At 37.9% G+C, this 25,476-nt stretch overlaps 1 long non-coding RNA gene across 1 annotated transcript; it reads left to right on the plus strand.

Annotated features, from left to right (window-relative positions):
* Positions 1-5,264: 5,264 nt before the first annotated feature.
* On the plus strand, positions 5,265-16,167 carry LOC121388125. Its single transcript, XR_005959934.1, has 3 exons — positions 5,265-5,384; positions 7,559-7,750; positions 15,756-16,167. It is a non-coding gene; the product is annotated as an uncharacterized LOC121388125 (long non-coding RNA).
* The last annotated feature ends 9,309 nt before the right edge of the window (positions 16,168-25,476 follow it).

Here is a 25,476-nt window from a genome sequence, read left to right on the forward strand (position 1 = left end):
GTTAATGAACTACCTGTTCGGACCGGTACTAAGTCAGGCTCCTTATTCATAAACGTACTTAAATGAATGTATGATACCTAAATACATACTTAAAGTACATAGATAAGTATCATACATTGACTTAAGTATGTTTATGAATATGGAGCCAGATGCGGTAATATATACAAAAAAAATTAAAAATTGAGACGGAAATGTTCTCGATTTTGGAGTGAAAATAAATGCTTATATAATGTATGTTCGCAATGGTGTATGCTGTTAGTGCCAACGAGAACCGTTCTGTTGGCAATCTTCATTCGAAGTTGGGCAATTTAACATGGGTTTCAATGGCAGATGACATCTGTGTAGTGAGACCTTTATCATGTTGTGTGGTGTCTGTATACTGATTGTTTAACGAGAGTTCAGGCGCCTAGCTTGGGATTTTTAGGTGGTACGCAGACTTTTCGGCGAGTAAGTACATAGAGCATACACGCATTTACATCATGTCTTTTTTCTTCTTCTTTTTTTTAAACTGTAATCTCAGGTAGTTCGCAGCTGCGTACCTGCGTATATGGAAGCTAGGTCCCTGGAGTTTGTTCCCTTTTCAGATCCCTCGAGGTAACGAGTGGTGGTATTTCAAACTCCAGGTGGTGAACTTGATATTGCGATTAGCAGAAGCAGAAGAATAATACCACTAAGGTGTCTCACTTCTTGTACGGTAGAAAGTCGAACATTGGTTTTCTGGTTTAATTACTACATACCCTAATGTTTGTATGCTCGACTACATTTATGCAGAACCAACAGCGATGAGATACTCTCTAACTACGCACTCGATCATTACACCCGTCACTCAAAGGCCGCAATAACCGCAGTCTAACTAGACGAATCTCCCGTAAAAGGATCAGGTAACTATAACGTTTTCATGAGTCATGCAATTAAAGTTTAAATTTATGTACTCTTGGTATGGAGTGATACTTTAATGACATGGTGTAATACTAAACCAATGAAAACCCAGACGAAAATAATAGTCCATACTTAAATTAGTCTGGTTATATTTTGAAAAACAGATCACTTTGTTTTTCTTTTAACTTTCGTGTACCGCACACATTAGCCCGAATACTCTGCCATTCGAAAGCTAGACGGACATTTGGACGGTTCCGATCGCTCTCTCAGTCAGAGATATCTCTATAGCGAAAACACGGAATGGCTGCCTACTACACGGTAGGCAAATAGTTCCGCTCTAATACAACAATAATCCAAAGTTTGACACTAAATACCTTTACATTGATAATTTCCAAGTTCTCCGATTACAAATATTTCACATAGTAACCACTAATACACACACTACAGGAAGAAACCTGTTTACGCTCTACAGTTCTCTCTTGCTGAGAGAGTTACCATAACCGTCCAAATGCTCGTATAGCTCTCGAACGGCAAAGTACTCGGGCTACGCACATATGTAAACAAAACTGTCCTTGCTACTCCAAAATATCATACCATTCCATTTTACATATCATGTTTTAATACAAGGGTGCTTCATAGGTTTCCTTCCTGTTAGTGCTCTACAGCTGGTGTAACAAAGGCCGTGGTATGTACTATCCTGTCTGTGGGATGGTGCATATAAAAGATCCCTTGCTGCTAATCGAAAAGAGTAGCCCATGTCTCAATATATCTCTGTGGTCCTTAACCATATATCCGTAAATAAAATGTGTTGAGTGCGTCGTTAAATAAAACATTTCCTTTCTTCTTCATAGGTTTCCTTTTTGTGATAGAGTGGGATGCTGAATTCTAAATGACACGTTTTAAAAATGTGGAATTCTTGTTTTGATTCTGTATCATTACTGCTTGCAGTTTTAATTTGTAATCAAAATGCGTTTGATGTTAGCTCAGTGTTTTCGCTAGTACATTCATTTATCAAAATAAACTAATTATTAGTCCCAGGTTTATGGAACTTCATTTCGTAACGTAGAACATCTATTATGAATATAGGGATGTTAATTTTAATTTTAACATATATTTATGTTGTTTCTTAATTAAACATTTTAGTTCAACATATTGTAGAGAACTTGATTACTCTTGAGTTCCTCGGTGGATCTATTCATCTGACTTGTTGTTTTTTCTCGCTCCAACCAGTGTACGACAACTGATCAAAGGCCGTGGTATGTGCTCTCCTGTCTGTGGAAAAGTGCGTATAAAAGAACCCAAGCTGCATTAGGAAAAATGTAGGTTTCCTCTAATGACCACGAGTACAAATTACCAATTGTTTGACATCCAGTTGCCGATAAATAATTAATCAATGAGCTCTAGTGGTGTCGTTAAACAAAACATCTTCTAACTTTAATCATGAGTTCTACATGACATTAAATCGTATTAAAAAATCAATTAGCTTTTTTAATCATGCAATGAGATAAGCGACATCAAATTAGTTTAAGACGAGCGAGATATTTAATACACTTGTTAAATATTTCATAACGTTGTGTTTTTTATTATGGCTAGACGGTGTTAACTGCAATGCAATTTATTAAAATCTCCACTAGTGTTTCTTCCGCTAGTTAACATATGACTAATATAATCAATCGTTAGGACTGACATATACATATAGATAATATATATAGTCGCCTTTATATCCTGATCCAGACGGTCTGTCTGTGCGTTAATACTAGTTTGTACAAGGACAGGTTTCTTATCGGGACATGCAGTACTCACCAGGCACGAGTATGCGGCTGCTGGCGGTGACCCTGTGTTGTATTAGAGTAATGCTGAGGTATGTGTGTATGTGTTTGTGTGTATGTGTTTGTGTTAGTTCAGAGATCATCAGAGGTGTAATCACATACATGCATACATACATACATACATACATACATACATACATACATACATACATACATACAGAGCTCAGAGCGCATCGTGGTTAGTCTTGCAATTTGCGGGCGATTCGGTGCCACAGGTTCGAGTCCCAGCAACGGCATGGGACAATTTGTGAGGCCAGAAAGGATTTAATTATCCCCTGCGCCAGTGCGTTAATATCTATGTATGTAACAGTCAACCTCGACATACATACAATATATCAATAATCTACTGTCTAGTAATACACGAAAACAATATTAATTAAACAAGTATGTAATAGAAGTCATAACATTCAGGGAAGGACATAGCACAGTGGTAAAGCGCTCGCTTGATGCGCTGTAGGTCTATGATCGAACCCCGTTAGTGGGCCTGTTCGGCTATTTCTCGTTCCAGTCAGTGCACCGCGACTGGTATATATCAAAGGCCGTGGTATGTTCTATTCGGTATGTGGGATAATGCATCTAAAAGGTATCTTGCTGCATCTCCTAATCTCCTCTCTAAGACTATATGTCAAATTACCAAATGTTTCACATCCAATAGCCGATGATTAATAAATCAATGTGCTCTAGTGGTGTCGTTAAACAAAAAACCACCATAAACATTCATGACGATTATAGTAACTCTACCCAACACTGATTTCAGTATAAATTATGAGTCCTGAGGGTCTATGCGGTCATGAATCACTGTCAGGTGCTTTGCCTAGAGAGCACAGCTGATCTTGACTACAATATATGGTTCCAAATCCGTCTATAAGAGGACTGCCACTTTATAGAGCCTCGCATCAGCCCAGGCTCCAAAACTCCTTCTACAGCAGCTTCCGGTTGTGTGAATGCGCATGCGGATTTCAATATAATATTCCAACGGATGTCAGTTTACAGTAATATTGCTGAAATTATTTTGACTCTTTAGAATTGCCCTATTCAGCGACATAAGTTAAAATTAGTTTTATTTAACGACACCACTAGAGCACGTGTTTTATTAGCCATCGGCTATTGGATGTCAAATATTTGGTAATTCTTACATATAGTCTTAGAAAGGAAACCATTCCATATTTCTATTATATGCACTTTCACACAGACAGGGCAGTAAATACCACGGCCTTTGATATACCAGTGGTTCACTGTTTGGGACGAAATGTGCATGAACCTAGTTTAGATATAGGCACGTAAATAAAATGACTCGACTCGGGGATGTGAAATCCCCCTAACAGAGAATGGGTCCACTGAGGTGATTCGATCCTACGACGCAAACAGCCTGGGCGAACGATTTACCGATTCCGCCCCTCAATAACATTTGAGATATACATTTATATTACTGTAAAATGCAAATACACCTGGCGTGTTCTTGGTTCCCTATACGAGCCCGATATGGTGTCTTCATGTGACACTTTGGCACACGCTATAATTTAGATGATACTGTTTTCTTTGTAAACTATCTTCTTAATGTCGAAGAGGGCAGGTCGTAGTCCAGTGGTATAGCGTTCGCCTGTTGCGCGGTCGGTCTAGGTTTGATCCCCGTCAATGGGCCCATTTAATACTCGGACCAGCCAGTGCACCACCACTGGTGTGTCAAATGCCGTGGTACGTTCTATCCTGTCTGTGGGATTGTGCATATAAAAGAGCCCTTGCTACTAATGGCAACATGTAGCGGGTTTCCTCTCCAAGACTATATGTAAGAATTACCAAATATTTGACATCCAATAGCCGATGATTAATAAATCAATGTGCTCTAGTGGTGTCGTGAAACAAAACAAAATTAGCTTTTAATGCCTGGTTGCCATTATTTGATATTGTTTGCCTATAGTCGTTATAACTATACAGCTAGAAAAAAATATTATTTTTCAGGCACGGAAGGAAGGAAGGAAATATTTTATTTAACGACGCACTCAACACATTTTATTTACGGTTATATGGCGTCAGTTTCAGGCGCAGATGCAGGATTTCCAAATGTGATGACTCATCTCTCCTTTTACACAGAACAGTTAATATAATCACGTTTCCCCTTAAAAGTTATGGTCGGTTTTTAAAAAAAGGACCCTGGACCCGCTCCCTGGGTCCGCTTCTGCTTTTCATTTGAGAACCGATGGTAGACGCCTATTTCAGTTGTTTTGAGTCACACATTATTAAGAGAACTATGCGAACGGACATGTACATTGTAGGAAGACTGTGAATAATAACCGATGATGGAGATAACACCCTAAATACTAATAACTAAAACTGTAGAACTGTGATTGTATTTTTCAAACGGGACATATTTCTCTTCCACCTGTCGTATCATTCAAACATAACATGTTATCTCTTCCAGCTGTAATGATGGCTTCAAACAATCCAGATGGATCAGAAATGTCTCGTTTGATGATGTCACAATCACTGACGACGTCATATCCTCTCTGAGTGACGTCAGAACGAAACTGACATGTGCACTGGAGTGTCAGCAGAACCGTTACTGTGTCTCGTTTTCCTTCAATGGTGATGGCACGTGCCGTCTGCATTCTGTCAAGTTTGAGAACAGCGCCAACCATCTCCCTTCGTTAGGATGGCGTTACTATTATCCCAACCCAGGTAACCAATAATTCGGAATAAAAAATATTATTGGTAGCAAATCGTAAGGCAGACATGGATTGTATTTCTAGGATGCAGGAAATTGTATTTCAGGACATATAGTTTTCAGAATTTTAAACGGGAGCCCATCCCCGAACCCCCTAGAAACTTGGCTTTGCGTCCTCGATCTCAGTCAGCCCCCAATGTTTACTTGCTTCAACCGTGCCCGTTGATTATTATCGAACTGCGCACCCGACTACAGACCGTAATAAATATTTATATGGAATTAAGGTTCAAACAAACATGCAAACAAATACGAACTCTGCAGCAACCATCTGTACATTTTCAATGTATTTATTATTATTGGAGTAAACCGGACGCATCCCAGAACGGTCCCCACACAAATGTAATGGCTAATTGGAGAGGTGCGAGACCATTGCACCGACTTCTTTTCCACCCACCACTGACCCATTGATAGCCAAAAATAGCTAATATGTGTGCCAAGGACAGCATGCTGGAACCTTCATTAGAAATGAGTACGAAATTAAATTGAAATAAACACAGAGAATGAACCACGGAAAATAGCCAATTAAAAATAAGAATGCTAATTAACTACTGCGGCAATAACATTTGCCAGCGTAGTGTTAATACAGATTCCAAAGTGTATTGTGTTTTGTTGTGTTTTCTAGTGAACTAAACGTGCTATATATATATATATATATAGATAGATAGATAGATAGATAGATAGATAGATAGATAGATAGATATAGATAGATAGATATATATATATATAGATAGATATATATATATATATATATATTTATATAAGATCTTATCTCTGATAGACCTAGAGCCGAGCCACTCGGGTATTGGACTGCCCGATACAGAGAGATTAAATAGATATACAGTTAGAAGAGATATTTGGATAATCGTGTTTTATTCAGTTACGGGTATTATAGGATCCCCGTGACACTCATACATGTTTCAAGCACAAGGCTACTTGACACAGTGGTACTATAGGTTCCATTAGACCAAATCAATTCCTATTGCCGATAATGTTAACGTTTACTAATAAAACTGATATAAGCAGCGTTTCAACACACCCAGGAAGTACAGCAATAGGAAGTGTGGCACCTCACATCTAATCTAGCTGCAAGAAAATGGGGGGTCACGTATCATTTAAGAGATTTAATTTATGTTTTTAATAGCAACCGTCATTTTTGCTGAAAATTGCAGTTCCATTTTTGGGGGTACCCCGCGTTAGTTTCAACCTCTGGTATTTATTTATTGTCAATGGATAATAGTATTTGCACAAATATTACTACCAATCACACCCACAGCTGCTTTTACTCCGTAAATATTTGACGGTGCACGTCGAACCTTGACACGGTACTCTCTTCTTTGGTACTATGCAACCTAGAGGAAATAAATTTACATACATTTTTAGCCCAAATGAAAGTGTTTTCTTTTTTACAACCAACAGACTCACTTTTATAACCAGTCACAGGACTTGTGGTGTTATTTTCTCTATTAAACGTTCGATGCACCTCGAACTTTAACCCAGTTATTTGGATTACTGCTACCTTAAATGGCGTCTGTAGGTTCTAGATTAAAAACAAAATGTTGATTAATTTTAATGCGTTGTTATAGCGATGACGATATTGATGATGATGATGATGATATTGATGATGATACTACTGACGGTGATATTGATGATGACATTGATAACGATGATACTACTGAAGATATTGATGATGATGATATTGGTGATGATATTGATGATGATACTACTGATGATATTGATGATGATGGTATTGATGATGATGATGGTATTGATAATGATGATGATACTACTGGTGATGATACTGATGATATTGATGATGATGATATTGGTGATGATGATATTGATGATGACATTGATGATGATATTGATGATGATGCTACTACTGATGATAATATTGATGATGATGAAATTGATGATACTACTGATGATGACATTGATGATGATGTTATTGGTGATGATGATGATGACAATGATGATGATGTTATTGGTGATGATGATGATCTTGATGACGATATTGATGATGATGATACTACTGATGATAATATTGATGATTCTGCTGCTTCTGCTATTGGTGATGTTGATAATGATGATGATAAAGGGAATAATACATATAACATAATTATATTTGCAGGTTATTGTCCAGTTGAACACGGGTATGTGCTGATTGACAGGTTAAACTTATGTTTGAAGGCGTCCACCGACAAAAAATCGTTTGAACAAGCACGTAACATTTGCAGCCAATCCTGCGCCAGGCTGATTGTCCTAGACACGGAAGCGAAAAACACAGCTGTCACCAGTCATATCAATGTATCCAGAAGTCCAGGTAATTAATGTTTGACTATCTTAGAATGAAGCGGGTAATGCTTATGTTTGGTTGTAGAAAACAGACATATTTGTTTTAGAAGGTTGGTGGAAAGCAAACATAGGATAGGCACTGTTTGTCTTAAGGCTCATATAGACTGTCTTAAAGCTTATATATACTATCTTATGGCTCATATAGACTATCTTAAGACCCATATAGACTGTCTTATGGCTCATATAGACTGACTTAAGACTCATATAGATTGCCGTATAGCTCATATAGATTGTCTTAAGACTTATATAGACTATCTTAAGGCTCATATATACTGTCTTATGGCTCATAGAGACTATCTCATAGCTCATATAGACTATCTTATGGCTCATATAGACTATCTTAAGACCCATATAGACTGTCTTATGGCTCATATAGACTGACTTAAGACCCATATAGACTGTCTTAAGGCTCATAGAGACTGTTTTAAGGCTCATATATACTGTCTTAAGGCTCATAGAGACTTAAGGCTCATATAGACTTACGCCTCATATAGACTGCCTTAAAGCTCATACAGACTGTCTTATGGCTCATAGAGACTGTCTTAAGGCTCATAGAGACTGTCTTATGGCTCATATAGACTGTCTTAAAGGCTCATACAGACTGTCTTAAGCCTCATATAGACTACCTTAAAGCTCATACAGACTGTCTTATGGCTCATAGAGACTGTCTTAAGGCTCATATAGACTGCCGTATGGCTCATATAGACTGTCTTAAGGCTCATAGAGACTGTCTTATGGCTCATAGAGACTGTCTTATAGCTCATATAGACTGCCGTATGGCTCATATAGACTGTCTTAAGGCTCATAGAGACTTAAGTCTCATACAGACTGTTAAGACTAATGTCTTAAAACTTATATATATAGACTATCTTATGGCTCATAGAGACTGTCTTATGGCTCATATAGACTGTCTTAAGGCTCATAGATACTTAAGGCTCATATAGACTTAAGCCCCATATAGACTGCCTTAAAGCTCATACAGACTGTCTTATGGCTCATAGAGACTATCTTATGGTTCATATAGACTGTCTTAAGACTCATATAGACTGTCGTATGGCTCATATAGACTGACTTAGGACTCGTATAGACTATGTTAAGGCTCATATAGACTTAAGGCTCATATACTGTCTTAAGGCTCATATAGACTGTTTTAGGGCGTATATAGACTGTCTTAAGGCTCATATAGACTGACTTATGGCTCATATAGACTGTCTTAAGACCCATATAGACTATCTTAAGGCTTATATAGACTTAAGGCTCATATAGATGGTCTTAATGCTCATATAGACTGTCTTACAGCTTATATAGACTGTCTTACGGCTCATATAGACTGTCTTAAGACTCATATTGACTATGTTAAGGCTCATATAGACTTAAGGCTCATATAGACTGTCTTAAGGCTCATATAGACTGTTTTAGGGCTTATATAGACTGTCTTAAGGCTCATATAGACTGACTTATGGCTCATATACACTGTCTTAAGACTCATATAGACTATCTTAAGGCTCATATAGACTTAAGGCTCATATAGATGGTCTTAATGCTCATATAGACGGTCTTACAGCTTATATAGACTGTCTTGCGGCTCATATAGACTGTCTTAAGACTTATATAGACTATGTTAAGGCTCATATAGACTTACGGCTCATATAGATTGTCTTAATGCTCATATAGACTGATTTGTATGCTCCCGAATAATGCTATAAAAGGCGAATTGTAATTGGTCGATATTTAAATTGTTATTTATAGATGAAATGTCACCTGGACATGGGAGTCCACGCAATGCTGTTAGATCTACTGGTAGACCCAGTAGAGCTAATTTTAATCAGATTGTGGAAACACGAACATTGCTTCAGAGTGACATCATTGTGACAGTCATAAGCAAACTAGGTCAGCACTATAGTCCAGGAGCCTATTTCACTAAACATCGTAAATTTACGTTTACGTGTAAAAGTTACACCTGCCGTACGTCTACCTCTACGTGTACGTTTACTCCGTTTCACGAAGCCGGTCGTAGAAATACTACTAACTTACTTTGCACGTAAATCTACGTCTGTTTTCTTTTGCAGCTCATTTAGCATAAATTTGACATCTAAAGCCGATTATTAATAAATCAATGTGCTCTAGTACTGTCGTTCAACAGAACAAACTTATAACTTTTAAAAGAAAGAACGAATAAACTTGATAAAGTTTGGAAACAACCGTTTCCGGTATACCAACACAACGGTTGTACTGTACCAAATAAATTTCTATAGGTGACAATGTTAACCTATGTAGTTAAAAATACTATATTATGGGTCAATTCCCTATATTTGCTTTAGGAGTGTGTGTGTGTGGGGGGGGGGGGGGGGGGGGCACTGATGGATCGGGTACAAAACTCTATATCAGATTTTGGGTTACAATGGTAAAAATTAATGTGATAAAAAAAAGTCTCACAAGTGTGTGTGTGTGTGGGGGGGGGGGTGAGGGGGACGTACCCCCAGGCCCCCTTCGGTTCCTACTGGCCTGATTTGGACAAGTCGATATGCACTTTAAAAAAAAAAAAAATTATGATGATTTCAATTCGTGTTTTCATACAAAGTAGTAGATATACTGCAAAAAGGGTCTGCATTAAAAAAAAGAATAATAAAAAAAAAAAAGGCATGTCCACCCCATGGATCCGAAACTAAAATTTGCCCAGGTCATAAACGAGTTTATTATTTGTGTAGGCAAAATGCAAGATGACGTTTGGGTACAGTGGCGTAGCGTGGGTTGCCAGCGCCCGGGGCAAGACAAGTATTGCGCTCCCTAACCAGTGGACCGTTAGCACTCCCCGAGTCCCTTCCACCAGTCCAGAATTTTGCGCCCAGGGCGACCGCCCCAGTGGCCCCGCCCACGCTACGCCACTGTTCGGGTGTATTATGGGTGGGTTTCTTTTTTTCTTTTCACCCCAATCAAAATAATAGTCAGTTGACCAGGCAGTCATTTGTGCATGGATATATCTTTTATTTCTAAATTGTAGAGAAAATATGATGTTGAATTTTAAAAAGATGAAAGTAAAACATGGTATAGTGCGTCAAATATAAGTTTTAAAATAATACATTTGATAGCAGGGGCGGATCTAGACATTTGTAAAGGGGAGAGGGGTGTCACAGAATTGTAATAGGAGCAAGTTGAGTTTGTGCAAGGCAAATGAGCCGAGGTCCGAAGTATTCGTAATGAAGACAAGAATAGACGCGTATTCAGGACAGTTTACCACACCCCCATGTCTAGACCACGGTACGGCCCTGCGTTTAATGGGAACTGGTACAGGCAATAGGTACTGGGGGGAAATATCGTCTGGGGTTTTTTGCTGCATACATTTGCATATATCAAAAAATATGCAGACTCGTCTTAATAGAACGCTGTCAGCCTATTTGAATTTTTTTTTTTTTTAAATTGAGTGGATTAAAATATATATATATATATATATAGCTTTTGTTTAACGACACCACTAAAACACATTGATTTATTATTCATCGGCTATTCGATGTCAAATATTTGGTAATTCTGACAAGTAGTTGTTGGAGTTGACCCGCTACATTTGTTTCCTAATGCTGCAAGGGATCTTTTATATCCGCTTTCCTACAGACAGGAAAGCACATACCACGGCCTTTGACCAGCTGTGATGCACTGGTTGGAACCAGAAAAAAAATCAGTTGAATGGATCCACCGAGGTGGTTCGATCCTGTGACGCTGGTACCTCAAGCGAGCACTCAACCGACTGGGTTAAATCCCGCCCTAAGTGGATCAAATGACACAGGTAACAAAACTGACTAACACTGGATTAATAAAGGGAGTTAATTTGTTAAACACTTTACAAAAATCAAGTGTGACCATTTTATGAATTATCGAAGTGGATGTAGCAATTTACGTGTGCGACTAGTTGTGGTCGAGGGAGCCAATTTCACTAAACATCGTAAGCTACGTTTTGCACGTAAACGTAAATCTACGACTGAAGAGCATTTCACAAAGAAGTGTAAACGTAAGCAGGGATGTGCGCTGGACATTATGCAGGGGGGGGGGGGGGGTCAAAAAGGCCGCCAATTAAATACACACACACACACACACACACACACACACACACACACACACACGCACACAGATATAGATATATATATATATATATATATACTCACAGTTGACCCACAACAACTATTTAGGTATCTGTTTATATTTATGAGCTCAGTGAATGATGTTGTAAAAACGAAAATTGTTGTCTGACCTAAGCATCCATCTTGAAATTCAAAATGGACACCATTTTAATATATTTTACCATATATCTCAACTCTCAGTTAACATAGAAACACAATATCTTTTGTCTGTATGTACATTTACGTAGCCATGAATTTATTGATAATATTTTTATAGTCATCCAATCGTGGCATTTTTCATATATCGTAATTTCCGGTTAAGGCAGAAGCACAATTATTTTTGTCTGTACATTTGTAGGATCAATGAACTAAAGGGCGACATTTTTATAACCATCCTCCAGTCATGGAACCATGTTAAAATTCAAAATGGAAGCCATATGGAGATTTAAAAATGACCACCTATTTTATCAATTGGCAAATACTTTTCCTGTTAGTCCACATACATTTTATGTCAAATAATTAAAATATTGCATTACTAATGACTTTCATGTTCTACATTTTAAACTAATGAAATAGAGGAACAGACCAATTGTAAACTATAATTCACAATGACACATTAGCAGGGCTCGCCCTGCTCTTGCCAAATTAGCCAATTGCTTTTTTTATATATATATATATATACAAAGTGGCTACAACATTTAGTATCTGGCTAATAGAATGTTTTTAAATTAGCCACTTTTTAATAATTTCTAAAGAAATATCCTATATACATGTATCTGAAAATTGGCTAAAACTAATTATTTTCCAGTGTGACCGCTGATTAGGCATCTACTTCGTCTGTAGTGGCATGTGTACTGCAGCAACCATCACCACTTTAGAGTTCTGTACATGGCAGATTGTATTCCTTACAGGTTCATCTACCTGAACACTTACTGATACCACAGTTGCATCTGATCAGTTCTATCACAGCCTCTGGTACAGCTTGCACCTTCAACCACATTTACACATATATCCTCCTTGATCCAACCATGGGTCTAAATCACTGGATGTAGCATGGAATCCTAAGCTAGGATATTTGCTTGGAGACATGCTCTTTGGGTATGCTGTTATTAGATATTTGGCAGTGTTTCCACACTTTGGTTTAGTGATGGTGTCTTGAACTTCTATCCTCTCAGAATAGCTGCGTCAATTGCACCTTGAGCTTAGTACCATGGAGTACTGACCTCTTTGTATGATTCATCAGTAATTCCAAGCTGGCTAAGAGCTTCAGATATAGCCAGTGAAGATTTTCCGAATACATTCAATAACATTTGTTTGCATATACCATCAATTTGTTCTGTTGTGCCACATCCAGTCACTACATACAACACTGGCAATGTTGATTTTCTTTCTGAACCCAGTTCATCATCAATTAGTTGCATGTTGATCTGGTTGCGACTTACGTCTGTACCGATAATTATTGGAATCAGTGTGTGTGATCTTCTCAGGATAAGGACTAAGTCTGTGTCTCGTGCAGAAATTCACTTCTAATCTGTCATATATGTTGTCAGTGATCGGAAGCATTTCCTGCATGCTTTGATTCACTATTAGATGGTTACATGGGTGTAAGGTTTATTTTTTACCACCATATTTATGACAAATGAGCGCTACAATATCGAAAACTATTGCAGGCTATGATGTGACAATGACACATGTGAAAGCCTACTCCTACCAATGACATCAATTAGATATACACATGATCATCTGATAAAAGTTATATAAAGGCATATAAAGTTATTTACTGATGTAAAACGCTAGTTACAGTCACAAACACAACAAAACATGTACTAAAATATCATCCTACCACAGGTGTCAGGACACAAGAAGAAGCAGACATGATCACGATTCCTCTTACTCGTGAAGTAATCAGACCAGGCAATGCGGTGGATTTCTACATGAAAGACACAGACTGTTGGGCTTTTATCACCATTAGGTTACACACATAATTATATGTAAATCACAACCAGATCAACCTGCAAACATTGTATAATGAACAGTATCCAGAGATATACTCGGATTACCAGATGTTCATGCTGTAACTGAATATGAAACAACACGGCAATTGGTGATGGTGGACATCAATAAAAATAATTCAATGTATTCACGAAAGCTCCACCTATAAGTAACACCAAAGTTAGGTTGGAATCGGTGATGAACCATGCAAAGAGGTCAGTGGAAAATGTGAAGATTTTACTGCATGGAACCAAGCACAAGGGTAATTTCTACAACTGATTCAGCTACTCTAAGATGAAAGAAGTTCAAGAAATCATTACCAAAACAAAGTGTGGAAACACTGCCACCTACCTTTGGGGTATGAAAACAGCATACCCAAAAAGCACATCTCCAAGCACATTTCTGAGCTCAAGATACCATGCTACATCTGGACATTCTTGATCCACGCAAACCTGGTTGGGTCAAGGGGGTTGGTATATTTGTGACTGCTGTTGGAGGTGCAAGCTGCACCAGAAGCTGTGGTAAAAATGATAAGATGCAATTGTGGTGCCAGTAAGTGTTCAGATAGATGTACTGTAATTTAGTGTAAGCGACACAACCTTCAATGCACAGAGCGTTGCAAGCATGAAACTGATGTGGACTGCTGCAATATGCAAACTATTACAGATGAAGTAGATGCCTAATATGCCACTATGAATTACAATTTACAGTTGGTATGTTCCTCTATTTCATTAGTGTCATTAGTATGCAATATTATAATTATTTGACCTACAAATGTACAAAAGTTGCATTTGTATGTAGACTAGGAAAACAAGTATTTGCCAAATGATTACATATGGCTGCCATTTTGAAGTTTAAGATGTTTGCCATAATTTGATGACTATAAATCTAATGAATTAGATTAACTGACCACTGAAATATACATCTAGACAATAAAATTGTGCTTCTCCGTTAACCATAAGTTGAAACATAAGACAAATGTATTAAAATGGCAGCCATATTGAATTTCAAGATTGTTTTCATGATCCAGTGACCATATAAATGAATACCATCCAATGCATGGAATACAGAAATGTACATGGACAAAACATTATGCTTCCACGTTAACCGGGAGTCGAGATATTTGAAAAATATATTAAAGTGTTTGCCATTTTGAATTTCAAGATGGCTGCCAAGATCAGACAACAATTTTCCTTTTTCAAAAAATAATTATCTGAGCTGACACCAAAATAATTTTTCTGTGTTTAATGGGAGAAAAGATAGAGAAAAAAATATAATGAAATGACGTCCATTTTGAATTTCAAGATGGTATGCCATGTGAGATGAATAATAATAATAAAACAAAATTAATTCACTACATACTATGTTTAACTAGACCCCAAATATATGTTTCTATGTTAAATGGGAGTAGAGATATAATATAAAGAAATTATATGAAAATTACGGCCATTTTGAAGTTCAAGATGGCTGACATGATAGTGGTAAAAAAAAAATGCTACCAATGGATTTCTAGTTCAGGTAGGTCATGGGAACATATGACCCAAATTTTATTAACCTGAGCAAAAAAAAAAAATGCAACCTTCAGAAAATGAACATAAGTCCCTAGACTACTAGCTGATCGAGTGCGGTGAAATTGTTATGAGCTAACAGCTGAGTAAAAGGTCTCAAGTAACGTTTTGCTAAGCTGATAGCTCTCATCTGCGTAAGACACTGGCGTAGGAACCTTCCTACACCACTGTAAAGCTTAAGACTTGCGGCATAAATCATACCCGAGTAATGTTTATCTTAAACTGGTGATTGGATTATAACTCATACCTAGGTAATGCTTATCTTGAACTGGTGGTAGAATTTAATTTGATTATATTTCAGATCCAGGCGAATATTTCATTGGCCTGAGAGACGTGGTCACCGAGAACGTGTTCGTGTGGGAGGACGGCAACACCGCTGTGTTCAAGAAGTGGGATAAGTGGGAGCCCAACGACGCCCTCGACGGTGAGGACTGTGTGCTGCTAACGCCGTGGAAGGCGACGTGGTACGACATATCTTGTGGTGCCAGACACAAATACATCTGTGAAAAACAACCATGGTGGAGCCCGTGACCGAGTGATTGAAAACATATATCATTGTACAAAGAACAACGGAATCGGGCCCAAGTTTGACAACTTACGAGGTCCTACACTATATACATACACTATACGTGGTGCCCTTGTGAAAAAACAACCATGGTGAACACGATCCTGCAGGCACGGCGGAAGCAAGTTACTTAGTAGACATTGGAGGGAGTGGTGGTGGCGGTGGGGGACTGACTAACATCGAGGGAGCAAAGGTTCGGAGGTATGCTCCCCCGTAAACATTTGAAAACTAGATATATTGAAATGCAATTTCCTGCATTCTACAAGTAAAATTCATCTGCTTTCAGATTTACACCTAACTCTATTTTACTTTTTTGGTTATAGTATACCACAAAATAATGTTAAGAAACGATTACAATGTCAAAGAAATAACTATTAATATGTATGAAAAAAATGCAGTCATTGAGTGGACCAATCGTCCGTGGACGAATTGTCCAGTGGACGAACCGTATGGAAAGCACGTTTTTAATGTTATTTATTTTTTAATATTGACGTTTTGCAGTAAGTAGTATTACAATTTTTTTTTTTCGTTAAACTAAGCGATACGAATGGACGCATTTTAAAAGAAACAAGTAGAAATGATGCCGATAACAATTCCAAGATTTCATAATAATGTTCTTTTTTTTCTTCTTTTTTTTCAACTTCAACAACTTTTTGATCTTGTCTCTTTTCTATTGCCTTCGGCTTGGCAAGCCTTCTGATCGTTCTAGCATTTAGGGTTAGGGGGTCACTTGTACTTATAGCTATAGAGATCTATAGATGTTGGAAAGATCGGAACTTTGTCCATTAGTCAACTCGCCCCAACCCAAGCATTATACTCATAATACTGTGATGGTGCAATTTTATGGGTATCTTGTCGTTTCGGCCGGTTGCTAGTCACTTGGTACCTTGGTCCTTTCGTACCATAGTCATTTCGTAGCTTGGTTCTTTTGTACCATATTCATTTCGTACCTAATTTGGTCCTTTCGTACCATTGCAAAATTGAAAGTCATATCGTACCCAATCTAATTACGTATATAAGATGCAAACACCACCTGCAACTGACTTTATAAATCATTAAATATTTAATTTTGTCCCTAAAATAAGATCAAGTCATTTCGTACCATACACTGAAACAAATTTGTTGTTAATTTAAGGGCGTTTCTGATCAGCAAAAAAAAATAAAAAATATTGTCATTGTGTATAAGTAATAAACATGAGCAATTGGCTGATTTGGTAATCGATAGGGTAGTCAATGTTTTCAGTGGTTGTTATTGTTTATTTCTTAAACAAATAAGATAATAAGTAATAATAAGTAATATTCGACCATTTCAGCTGGTAACTGAAAAAAATTGTTCATATTTATTTATTTATTTATTATTATTAGCATATTTATTAATTATGAATGTAAAAAAAAGCACACTTTGGTCAATTGGAGCCAATTTCAGAAAACATCGAACTTGGCCGTTAGTAGTACATACCAAATACGGCTCATGTCAGGTAAAATGGAAATAACAGTTGACAGGTGTTATGGTAAATCAATAACGATATGCTGCACAATAATGTGTTCTGATTTTCAAACTGTCAAAGTAAATTTAAAAAACAAAACCAAAAAACACTGCTTTTATGCTATGGTCGATTCGTTTTTTATATACTGGTATGAAATGACTATGGTATGGAAAGACTTCTCACAATCGTACGAAATAACTAAGGTACGAAATGACTTTTTGCAATGGTACGAAATGACTAGGGTACGAAATGACCAGGCAGCATGGTATTTACATGTGCTCTACGTCACAAAAAGGTCACGTGATGCGCTTCAAATGCATGACAAGTCGAAGGGAATCCGCCGTCTAAAAATAGACTTTATTTGACGGTTGAAGGGGAAAATAAATTGATACGTACGAAAAAATATTTGGCAAAAATGCATATTGTGCAACTAAGAACATTTGGGGGACCAAAAACACATTGAATATACAGATATAGATATTCTGGACAAGGAAATGTAAGTAAATTGTCATTCTAACAATTAAAAAAGGTTTTATTAGCCGAAAACTTTATAGCATTGCAACAAAGTCAGGAATGTCCCTTTAAGACAACCAAAAACACCTTGAATATATAGACACAAATATTCAATGTATTTTCTTGTTTAGAATATCAAAGTTTAATCGTAGAAATATTTTATTAGTCGGAAACATCATACAATGCAGCAAACTCAGGAATGTCCCTTTAAAGAAATAATGAATGAATAAATGTCTAATGTCAAACTACGGTAAATGCAAAAATGAAGTGATATAAAAATCAATATAAAAATTCAAGAGTTAAATTAAAACACAGTGTAAAGACCTGTGCAAAAAATGCAAATATCACAAGTAAGTAAAATTAAAATGTATAATAAAATGCTGTATGACGAAGAAATTGCAGTATTAGTTCTGGATGGAATCGAAATAATTCCATCACATTTCTTCTACCAAATACATATTTTCTAGTTTTTGTCCCAGATGATTGCACTCTACCGTCAGAGAACACCGACAGTCCTCACACTGAGGTGGAGGATCCTTTTGCAGAATAAATATGGCTGAAAGAAAGAAATGTTTTATTTAACGACACACTCAACACATTTTATTTACGGTTATATGGCGTCAGACATATGGTTACGGATCACATAGATAGAGAGAGAGGAAACCTACTGTCGCCAATTCATGGGCTACTCTTTTCGATTAGCAGCAAGTTTGTTTTATATGCACCATCCTACAGACATGGTAGTACATGCCACGGCCTTTGATATACCAGTCGTGGTTCACTGGTTGGAACGAGAAATAGCCCAATTGGACCACCGACGGGGATCGATCCCAGATCGAGCGAGCGCTTTACCACGGGGCTACGTCCTGCCCCATGGCTGAACGATACTGTCCTGAGTTTGCACCGTTGTAACATGTTTTCGACTAAAAGAGCCTTTTTGGAAGCTAAAGTTACATATTAAACACATTTTTCTGTTTAGAATATATACCAATGTCTGCATGACCAATCTTTTTGCGAACAATCGTTCGTAAACAACTTAACATAACAGCCTCTGTAAAAAAACAAACAAACAAACAAAACAATAACAACAACAAAGACCTCACAAAAAATTAAATAAATGAACAAACCAACCAACAAGAATTACCACCTCCAAAAACAAAAGAAAAGAAAAAATCCCAACAAAGAAAAAGAAAACAAAATAACAACTGCAACAAAAAGCAACAACAACCAAACACATTAATACTGGTTACATGAATAATTCTAGAGGGTGTATACTACCAAATCAAATCCCATAGACGACAATAGTAACATATGTGGCTAAAACTCCTACCTGCAGCATAAACGCCACGGATATAAATAATACCATCTTGCTCCCTTAAAGTGAATCAGAAAACATGCGGGTCAAGCTGCTCATTTCTGAGATACCTATTATTACCCTAGTTCTGCACACATTTTTAGTACGTTTTTTTTACAGGTACACCACACGTTTCAAGCACAAGGCTACTTGACACAGTGGTACTAGATGAAATAAGATTGCATACATGTTTTGCCCAGATGAAACTATTTTTTTACAACCAACACACTCACATTTATCATCAATCACAGGACTTATGGTGTTCACTTCTCTATCAAAAATTGGTTGCACCTCGAACCTTGACCCAGCCAGAAGTTATTTGGTTTATATACCTATAATAGTAATAATAATAATAATAATAATAATAATATATCTACATGTATACATACACAGACACACTCATTATGTATACATAAAGTGTAATATCACGGTTGGACAAAAACAAAAGTATGAAAAAAAACCAACATTTATATACCGCTTATAAATTATGAAGAAGACTAGGAATATTTAATTCGCATGACACGTCTCTGTACAGTAAGGCACATATTGGTTATATTTAAACATATTATTTATATACCTCAATCGTAATCAGATCTGTGTAATATCCATCAGTGATGTAATTAAAATTTAAATGTATGTACACGTGGCGTGGAGTGATACTCTAGACACGGATATTATATTAAATCACAGCAAAACCCAGACGAAAATAATAGTCCACACTTAAATTAGTCTAGTTATAGATTATGGAAGAAATCGTTTTGGTTTTTCTGTTGACCTTGCTGTACGGAATACGCACTTGCATTAAAGAAAGTGGGGTTGGGAATTTTCAGTGGCAATCTCAACCTGTCACTTTGCATAGCTGTGTCTTTGTAAAAGATAATGTTTTTTAAAGTGTGCTGCTTCATTTTCAACTGAAGTGTGCGTGAAAATGTGGATGACAATCATGCCCACTTTTATATCCATGCTGAGAACGCACTGCACGGGCACAACATACAATATTTCAGACATGGATGTGTTGAGACAACCCATTTGTTGGGGTGATAGTAGGTATATTTGTGTGCATAAATGTTATCATTTTGTTGTGGCCTCTAACCGGAAGTACCATTACTCATACTGAAATCCAAATGCTACTTAGGAAACCTCACTCTGGGTCTAATCCACGAAGGCCACATATTTCTTCTTTCTTAATTAGTGTGTTGGACGGGCATGGTTAGCATGTGTAGTACTAACAATATGAGTTACCCTTCAATAGTGAAGCGGAGTATATATATTTATCACCCATTAAAGGCTTTGGTAGGAAATATCGCTAGCACTATACTTTGTGATATCTCCTGCAATATTCTCCGCTGGAGATATCGCTTCTTATAATCTTAATTGGTCAAACTGTAATCACAAGACAATATTTTGTTACGTCACTGTGTTTGTTTCAGCGTTAAACATATCATTAGTGACGTCACGCCACTGCAATTCTGCTAGTTAAGAGTCAACCGCTGCCAAATATAGTGCCATTCAACCCACATTACTGACATCGTTTACAACTGTCGAAAATTAAAAGAATTGTTACTACCCCCGAACAGATAACTGGACTCGGTAAAGATGGTTTTATAGGGTTCTTTATTCCAGAGAATACGGATAAATAGTCAAACAAACCCTATAAGCAAAAATAGCATTATTAAAATACATTCACAACTATACATAAACAGTCTTAAAACACCATATTAAAACGCATTAAAATATATATAAATAAACTCTGCAGTCCAGTTAATAACAGAGACTGGGTGTGGGAGAGACGTGTCTGAATCTTAATTGGATATAGGCATGTTAATAGAATTTACGCTACGGTACGTTACTAACTTTCCTGTCATGGACGGAGGAGCTGGCCAAGGCCGGCTCTTGTGCCTACGACAGGCGTGCGCTACAACAGCTTGTTCTGAACGTGCACGTAAAACCCTATGACCTGACCTGACCTCAGTTACTATCTATAGATAATAGCAAATCGCTTAAACCAAATATACAATCATACACTGAGCAATATTTAACATCGCTACAGTAAGCATTAAATATAGGCATAATACACAGTACAGAATTACCGTACATTAAACGACTGAACATTAATCAATCGTCGATAATCTTAAATCACTATTTACAGCAAACAATTGCACACATGGCGATATATAGTTTAATAAAATAAAAGTAAGGTACACAAAACATTATCCTCATAGGTGATACGGTTTACCTAGACACTGAAATACCATTACCTGGCGGTAACATCATGAAAACCATCAAAACGTCTACAAGAAACAAGTAAAATAAAACTAATACTATTCTAATTTAATATACACACATACACACTATTCACAAACATTTCTAAAACAATAACGACTCATTTAATTGTAGCTTGGCTATAGGAATACCCATTATTGTTACAGCGTAAGTGCCACGCCCAAATTCTAATACTTACATTAATTCAGTTTACTTCTTTATCAAAGTAAATATTAATTGAAGTAGTTATTTATTTAAACCTTATTTGTAATTTATAAACTGTACTTTATATATGTTAGTAAAATAGTAAAGTGAATTAGAAAAGTAGAAATATAACTCACAAATTATCACTGTGTAGATTAAATTCAGATAGAGAGTGGCTAGCTTGTGCAGTTCGTGATAGGTGAAAGAATGTCAGGTGAGTGACAATTAATAGCCACCAGCTGGGTCAAACACAGCTGGCCAGTCTATTGGTTGATCGTCACTGTCCCTGGTCAGAGGTCAGATATTTAGACAGGTAAATGCATGTCCCTACAGCTCCTAGCCAAAGGTTTAGGTGCATGTGTTTTGTGCATACTAAAATCATTAAAACAATAAAACCCACATGGTTACATTCTCCTTCGCGCCCCCCCCCCCCCCCCCCCACACACACACTAATTAAAATAACGTCCTCGTTATTTACTAGTTCTTAAGCACTAATGACAACAGTGCTTCTCGAGCACTGTCAGGCATACTGCTAAGAACACCAGTGGCTGCTAGAGACGTTAGAAATGTTGCCCTCTCTTTCCAGTCTGGTCTACGATTAGATGATTGGACTTGTGCAGACTGAGACATAGAAAAGTCGCTTGACCGTATCCACTCAGGTGGTTTCCTATCCCTCAGTGATCTTCTTGGTGGTGGTCTTGGAGGTATTCTATCGACGTTGAGAACATCCGCACGGTTCTCCTGTACCTCATTGTCTGAATCATGTGATCCCTCCGTGGTGTCCCCCTCTGGTAAAGGATCTTCTTGAACAGGAGTGTCTCGAAGTTCAAGAGCAATGTTCTCAGAAACTGGAGCAGTGTCCTCCTGTGCAACTTCCTCAACAGGCATAACATCGGTTGCTATAGGAGCACCGAAACCTGCTGAAACTACCTTCTGTCCAGATTCCATAAACTGCACAGAATCAGCATCTAACGACTCGTCATCTTCAGATGGAGCTGATCCATCTTGCTGATCTGTGGCAGTTTGTATCTTTACGGGTGTCGCTGGCCTGGTGATTCGTGGTGGCGGTACAGGCTTAATATCACCTTTGGCGGGAATTGGCAGTGAACTGACGGGAAGAAGGAGATTTCGATGCAAAGTCCGTGACTTTCCAGATCCTTTCTCTTTCTTGACCACAAACACTGAAACATCTATGCTTGGTTGATTTTGCACCACATAAACATCCTCCTCCCATCTGTCTGCCAACTTATGCTTTCCATCAAAGGCTAATGTTTGGACAAGTACCCGATCTCCAACCTGAAGAACCGCCCCGCGGACTCTGGAATCGTACTGCTTCTTCTGCCGAGTTCGACTGTGATCAGCAGCCTCACTGGCAAGTCTGTACGAGTCTTCCAGGCGTTTCCGCAAAGACTTGATGAACTCAGTATGATTTTGACGATCATCATTGCTATCCAAGCCAAGAGCAATGTCCAGTGGAAGACGTGGATGCCTACCGAACATTAAAAAGAAAGGCGATGTTCATGTTGATTCATGTCTTGTACTATTGTATGCATGGGCAAATGGTGCAACATGTGCTTTCCAGTTGACCTTCTTGTCTGGCATCAAAGTCCCCAACATATCCAGTAGTGTCCGATTAAATCTTTCACACATCCCATTTCCCATTGGATGATAGGGTGTGGTTCTGGATCGGTCTATCCTGGATATCTGGTACAATTCCTTCATAAGCTGACTTTGAGAATTGGCGCCTTGGTCTGTATGGATCCGCTGAGGAAAACCGTAATGTACAGTAAACTGATTAAATAGCATATCAGCTGTTGTCTTGGCAGTCTGGTTCTTTGTTGGAAAAGCCTGTGCATATCTGGTGAAATGGTCAGTGGAAACCTAAATATTTTGGAAACCACCTTTCGAAGACTTTAAATAATCCATGCACAGCAATTCCAGCGGCTGGTTTGTTCGGATGTTCACCAAAAGTGCTCGAATATTGGTTGGAGATTTTCTCCTCAGGCATCTGTCGCATCCATTGATCCAAGCATCCACAGCTTTCCCCATGCCTGGAAAATAAAACCTATCCCTAACCAAAGTTAGGGTTCGTTCTTTACCCAGGTGTCCTGTGTCCTTATGCAGACCTGGAAGAACAGTGTTGACAAACGCTGTGGGAAGGACTAGTTGTCTCTTCTCAAGACCATTGACCACTGTTTTCCTATGGAGAACACCTCTGTGGATAAACAGATGATCAAATTCCTTCAACAGAGCCAAATGCACTGATAAAGAAACATCTTTCTTCTTGGTCGTTTACATTGGGCAATATCCCTAAGGATGGGACTAATGCTAGGGTCTCTCATCTGAGCGTGTCACCACTCCCGGAAAGTCATCTGTTTCAGATCACCAGCTTCATCTGCATCTACAGCATCTGCAACCACAGAAGACATGCAGTTACTTTCCACCAGACTCGGCACTTGTAAACCTAAAGAAATCGCCTTAATTGAATCATTGTCTTCTGATGACCTTACTGGCAGTCGTGACAACACGTCAGCATCAGTGTTAGCTTTACCTGGTATGTATTTTATTACAAAATCATACGCAAACAAAGCAGCTAAACACCTATGATCCGTAGCATCGAGTTTAGCTGTGGTTAACACATGTGATTGGTTTATTGTCGGTAAGAACAGTAAAACTATGTCCATAAAGGTAATCGTGGAATTTTTCAGTCACTGCCCACTTTAGTGCTAAAAATTCCAACTTGTGAGCTGGATAGTTCCGTTCTGTCTTGCTTAATCCTCGGCTTGCATAGGCTATCACCCTTTTACCATTCTGTTGTTCTTGGTACAAAATGGCTCCAAGACCTTGGTGACAGGTATCTGTGTGTACTTCAAAGGGCCGTGAGTAATCTGGATACCCCAGTACAGGTTGTGTTGTTAAAGTCTTCTTGAGTAACTCAAAAGCCCGCTGCTGATCTGTTCCCCAACAAAATCTGACATCAGGCTTCGTCTTCTTGATTCTCCTGTCTTTCTTTGTTGTCGGTGGTAACAGATCAGTCAGTGGTCGACAGATCTTAGAACAATTTGGAATAAACTTCCTATAATAGCCGGCAAAGCCAAAGAGATGTCTGACCTGTTCAGGGCTTTCTGGCTGAGTCCAGTTCAAAACTTTGTCCACCTTGGAAGGATCTGGCTTAATACCATCACCAGAGATGATGTGTCCTAGATATTTACCTCAGACTGAAAGAGTTTGCATTTCTTCGGAGACAGTTTTAAACCATTCTCACGAAGCCTTTGAAATACACGTTTCAATCTGGTAATATGTTCCTCGTAGGTGTTTGAAAAAATAATCAAATCATCTATGAAAATCATGCAAATATCAAAATGCAAATCCCCTAGGTAGTCTTCCATCAACCGTTGATAGGTAGCTGGGCTGTTGGTTAATCCAAATCCCATTTGGTTATATTCAGAAAATCCCAAAGGTCCAACGGTGAAAGCAGTACGAGGCTTGTGCTCTTCCAAAATATCAACCTGGTGGTAACCACTCTTCATGTCAAAGACAGAAAACATCTTTGAACCTGTCAACCGATAACAAATTTCCTCTGTTCTTGGCAAAGCATATGCATCCTTGATAGAGCGTTGGTTGAACATCCTATAAT

The sequence above is a fragment of the Gigantopelta aegis genome, chromosome 14, assembly GCF_016097555.1.
Source record: "Gigantopelta aegis isolate Gae_Host chromosome 14, Gae_host_genome, whole genome shotgun sequence".
Taxonomy (NCBI): domain Eukaryota; kingdom Metazoa; phylum Mollusca; class Gastropoda; order Neomphalida; family Peltospiridae; genus Gigantopelta; species Gigantopelta aegis.